Here is a 6,000-nt window from a genome sequence, read left to right on the forward strand (position 1 = left end):
GGTCCGGGACACACACACACAAACATCTCTCAGTAATATTTGAAAATGTATAATTGTTACAGCACTTAATGCACTTGCTACAACTGAGTGAACCAAAGATGAAATCTACAGGCTGATGTAAAGAAGCCATGTTTAGTCTGTATCCCAATGCAATTCCTGCTTCATGACACATTGCTGATTTTGACGCCAGCTGAAGATAAAAAGCATTCACAAGGCTCCCTTACCAGATGCCCAACTGCTGTATGTTTTATGTAAAAGACCCCACAGCGACAGAAAAACCAGACCAATTACCAGAAGGGAAATTACTCAAATGGATCTTTTCTGTATGTAATTATACTATATTTAGCTTACTATGGAGATGCCTGTTTAAAAAGAAAGATGTAATTTGCCATGACTTGAAGGGATAGTCTAGCTAAAATTAAACTTTCATGATTCAGATGGCACAGGCAATTTTAAGCAACTTTCTAATTTAATTCTATTATCAATTGAATTTTTCTTTGTTTTCTTGGTATCGTTATTTGAAAAAGCAAGAATGTAAGCTTAGAAGCTAGCCCATTCTGGTTCAGCATCTGGGTCGCTTATGCCGATTGGTGTCTAAATGTAGCCACCAATCAGCAAGCGCTACCCAGGTGCTGAACCAAAAATGGGCCGGCTCCTAAGCTTACATTCAAATAAAGATACCAAGAGAATAAAGAAAAATTGCTAATAGGAGTAAATTAAAAAGTTGCTTAAAATAGCATGCTCTATCTGAATCATGATAGTTTATTTTTGACTAGACTATCCCTTTAAAGGGACAGTCAATTTTCTTATTGTTTAAAAAGATAGGCAATCCCTTTATTATCCACATTAACCAGTTTGGCATAACCAGCACTGTTATATTAATACACTTTTTACCTTGTATCTAAGCCTCTGCAGACTGCCCACTTATTTCAGTTTTTTTGACAGACATGCATTTAAGCCAATTAGTGCTGACTCAAATAACTCCATGGGAGTGAACACAATGTTATCTATAAGGCACACATGACCTAGCGCTGTCCAGCTGTGAAAACTGTCAAAATGCACTAAGATAAGAGGTAGCCTTCAAGGTCTTAGAAATTAGCATGAGCCTACCTAGGTTTAGCTTTCAACAAAGAATACAAAGAAAACAAAGCAAATTTGATTATCAAAATAATTGGAAAGTTGTTTAAAATTGAATGCCCTATCTGAATCATGAAAGTTTAACTTTGACTTGACTGTCCCTTTAAGCCTGAGAAATATATTGGTTCAGCATACACTCCAAGTCAGACGAGATTTAAAAAAAAACAATTAAATAAAAAAAAAAACCTAGACATTAAAATAAACCTGGTGAGACTGTTACTTTATCAGCTCATTTATAACTGTACCATATTTAGCCTAAAATAAAACATAATTTATGTAAAAACTTAGCTGATAAATTCATTTCTTTCATATTGGCAAGAGTCCATGAGCTAGTGACGTATGGGATATACAATCCTACCAGGAGGGGCAAAGTTTCCCAAACCTCAAAATGCCTATAAATACACCCCTCACCACACCCACATTTCAGTTTAACGAATAGCCAAGTTGTGGGGTGATAAAAAAAGGAGTAAAAAGCATAAAAAAAAGAAATTGGAAATAATTGTGCTTTATACAAAAAATCATAACCACCATAAAAGGGTGGGTCTCATGTACTCTTGCAAATATGAAAAAAATGAATTTATCAGGTAAGTTCTTACATAAATTATGTTTTCTTTCATGTAATTGGCAAGAGTCCATGAGCTAGTGATGTATGGGATAGCAATACCCAAGATGTGGAACTCCACAGAAGAGTCACTAGAGAGGGAGGGATACAATAATAACAGCCATTTTCCGCTGAAAACATTAATCCACAACCCAAAATATAAATTCATTCTCATAAATGAAAAGAAAAAACTTAAACATAAGCAGAGGAATCAAACTGAAACAACTGCCTGAAAAACTTTTCTACCAGAAACTGCTTCCAAAGAAGCAAATACATCAAAACGGTAGAATTTAGTAAATGTTTGCAAAGAAGACCAAGTTGCTGCTTTGCAAATCTGATCAACTGAAGCTTCATTCTTAAAAGCCCACGAAGTGGAGACTGATCTAGTAGAATGAGCTGTAATTCTGAGGCGGGGCCTGACCCGACTCCAAATAAGCCTGATGAATCAAAAGCTTTAGCCAAGATGCCAAGGAAATGGCAGAAGCCTTCTGACCTTTCCTAGAACCAGAAAAGATAACAAATAGACTAGAAGTCTTCCTGAAATCTTTAGTAGCTTCAACATAATATTTCAAAGCTCTTATAACATCCAAAGAATGTAAGGATCTCTCCAAAGAATTCTTAGGATTAGGACACAAAGAGGGAACAACAATTTCTCTATTAAAGTTAGAATTCACAACCTTGGGTAGAAATGTAAATTAAGTCCGCAAAACTGCTTTATCCTGATGGAAAAATCAAAAAAGGAGATTCACAAGAGCAGATAATTCATAGCAGAAGAGATGGCCAAAAGGAACAACACTTTCCAAGAAAGTAGTTTAATGTCCAAAGAATGCATAGGCTCAAACAGAGGAGCCTGTAAAGCCTTCAAAACCAAATTAAGACTCCAAGGAGGAGAGATTGATTTAATGACAGGCTTGATATGGACCAAAGCCTGTACAAAACAGTGAATATCAGGAAGCTTAGCAATCTTTCTGTGAAATAAAACAGAAAGAGCAGAGATTTGTCCCTTCAAAAAACTTGCAGACAAACCTTTATCCAAACCATCCTGAAGAAACTGTAAAATTCTAGGAATTCTAAAAGAATGCCAAGAGAATTTATGAGAAGAACACCATGAAATATAAGTCTTCCAAACGCGATAAAAAATCTTCCTAGAAACAGATTTACGAGCTTGTAACATCGTATTGATCACTGAGTCAGAGAAACCTCTATGACTAAGCACTAGGCGTTCAATCTCCATACCTTCAAATTTAATTATTTGAGATCCTGATGGAAAAACGGAAGTGGCCAAGGTTGGCAACTGGACATCTGAACAAGATCTGCATACCAAAACCTGTGAGGCCATGCTGGAGCTACCAGCAACACAAACGATTGTTCCATGATGATCTTGGAGATCACTCTTGGAAGAAGAGCTAGAGGCGGGAAGATATAAGCAGGTTGGTACCACCAAGGAACTGCTAATGCATTCACCGCCTCTGCCTGAGGATCCCTGGACCTGGACAGGTACCTGGGAAGTTTCCTGTTTAGATGGGAACCCATCAGATCTATTTCTGGAAGACCCCACATCTGTACAATCTGAAAAAACACATCCGGATGAAGAGACCACTCCTTCCGATGCAAAGTCTGACGGCTGAGATAATCAGCTTCCCAAATGTCTACACCTGGGATATGAATCGCAGAAATTAGACAAGAGTTGGATTCCGCCCAAGAAAGTATCCGTGATACTTCTTTCATTGCTAAAGGACTGCGAGTCCCTCCCTGTTGATTGACATATGCCACAGTTGTGATATTGTCTGTCTGAAAGCGAATTAAAAGTTCTCTCTTTAATAGAGGCCAAGCCTGAAGAGCCCTGAAAATAGCACAGAGTTCTAAGATACTGATTGGTAACCTCGCCTCTAGAGTATTCCAAACCCCTTGTGCTGTCAGAGACCCCCAGACAGCTCCCCAACCTGAAAGACTTGCATCTGTTGAGACTACAGTCCAGGAAGGACGAACAAATGAGGCCCCTTGAATAATACGACAATGGTCTAACCACCAAGTCAGAGAGAGTAGAATGCTAGGATTTAAGAATATCAATTGTGATATCAGAGTATAATCCCTGCACCATTGATTCAACATACAAAGCTGCAGAGGTCTCATATGAAAACGAGCAAAGGGGATTGCGTCCGATGCTGCAGTCATGAGACCTAAAACTTCCATGCACATAGCCACTGAAGGGAATGATCGAGACTGAAGGTTTTGACAGGCTGAAACCAATTTCATTTGTCTCTTGTCTGTTAAAGACAGGGTCATGGACACTGAATCTATCTGGAAACCTAAAAAGGTGACCCTTGTCTGAGGAATCAAGAAACTCTTTGGTAAATTAATCCTCCAACCATGTCTTTAAAGAAACAATACTAGTTGATTTGTGTGAGATTCTGCTAAATGAAAAGATTGAGCCAGTACCAAGATATTGTCCAAATAAGCAAACAACGCAATACACTGCTCTCTAATTACAGATAGAAGGGCACGAGAACCTTCAAAAAGATTCCTGGATCGGTCGCTAGGCCAAATGGAAGAGCGACAAATTGGTAATGCTTGTCTAGAAAAGAGAATCTCAGAAACCGATAGTGATATGGATGAATCCGAATGTGAAGATAAGTGTCCTGTAAGTCTATTGCGGACATGTAATGACCTTGCTGAACAAAAGGCAGAATAGTCCTTATAGTCACCATCTTGAAAGTTGGGACCCTTACAAAACGATTCAAAAACTTCAGATCCAGAATTGGTCTGAATGAATTTTCTGTCTTTGGGACAATAAATAGATTTGAATAAAAACCCAGACCCTGTTCCTGAAGCGGAACTGGTGTAATCACCCCTGAAAGCTCCAAATCTGAAACACTTCAGAAAAGTCTGAGCTTTCACAGGATTTGTTGGAACATGAGAGAAAAAGAATCTTTTCACAGGAGGTCTTATTCTGAAACCTATTCGATACCCTTGAGAAACAATGCTCTGAATCCACTGATTCTGAACAGAATCTGCCCAAATGTTTTGAAATAATTTCAATCTACCCCCCAACAGTTGAACTGGATTGAGGGCCGCACCTTCATGCAGTCTTGGGGGCTGGCTTTGGCTTCTTATAAGGCTTGGATTTATTCCAACTTGAAGATGGCTTCCAATTGGAGCCAGAGTCCTTAGGGGAAGGAATGGTTTTCTGTTCTCTATTCTGACGAAAGAAACAAAACCGATTAGAAGCTTTAGATTTACCCTTAGACTTTTTATCTTGGGGGGGGGGGGGGGACGACTCCCTTCCCCCCAGTGACAGTGGAAATAACAGAGTCCAACTGAGAACCAAATAAATTACCCTGGAAAGATAGAGATAGCAATCTAGATTTAGATACCATGTCAGCATTCCATGATTTAAGCCATAAAGCTCTTCTAGCCAGAAAAACTAGAAGAGCTTTATTTAACATTAATCTTGATTATATAAAAAATAGCATCACAGATAAAATGATTAGCATCTTTAAGCAAACGAACAATGCTAGACAAATCAGGATCTGTTTCCTGATGTGCTAAGCTATCAAATCAAAAAGTTGATGCAGCCGCAACGTCAGCCATAGAAATGGCAGGCCTGAGAATATAGCCAGAATGTAAATAAGCTTTCCTTAGATAAGATTCAATCTTCATATCTAAAGGATCCTTAAACGAAGTACTATCTTCTATAGAGATAGTAGTACGTTTGGCAAGAGTAGAAAACACCCCCATCAACCTTAGGGACGTTCCCAAAACTCCAAATTAGCCACTGGTAAAGGATATAACTTCTTAAATTTAGAAGAAGGATTAAAAGAAGCACCAGGCTTAGACAATTCCTTAGCAATCAAGTTAGAAACCGCATCTGGAAAAGGAATAACCTCAAGAGTAATCACAGAAGGTTTAAAAACAGAATATAAACGTTTACTGGTGTTGTTATCAAGAGGATCAGACTCCTCAATATCCAAAGTAACCAATACTTCTTTCAACAAAGACTGAATATATTCAATCTTAAAACGATAAGAAGATTTATCAATTTCAATGTCTGAAGTAGGATCTTCTGAAGCAGAGAGATCCTCTTCAGAGGAGGATATTTCAGTATGTTGTCGGTCAACACAAATTTCATCAGTTTGATGAGAAGTTTTAAAAGACCTTTTACGTTTATTAGAAGGTGAAATAGCAGACATAGCCTTCTGTATTGCATCAGCAATATACTTTTTCATATCAACAGGGATATATGTACTTTAGATGTTGAAGGA

General features: G+C 38.1%; 1 protein-coding gene across 3 annotated transcripts in view; it reads right to left on the reverse strand.

The window, feature by feature from the left end:
• The window catches only part of PI4KB (phosphatidylinositol 4-kinase beta), a 126,259-nt gene that overhangs the window by 49,784 nt on the left and 70,475 nt on the right, over positions 1 to 6,000 (reverse strand). The gene's annotated exons all lie outside the window — the stretch shown is intronic.

This window comes from Bombina bombina, chromosome 1 (genome assembly GCF_027579735.1).
Source record: "Bombina bombina isolate aBomBom1 chromosome 1, aBomBom1.pri, whole genome shotgun sequence".
In the NCBI taxonomy this organism is placed as follows: Eukaryota; Metazoa; Chordata; class Amphibia; order Anura; family Bombinatoridae; genus Bombina; species Bombina bombina.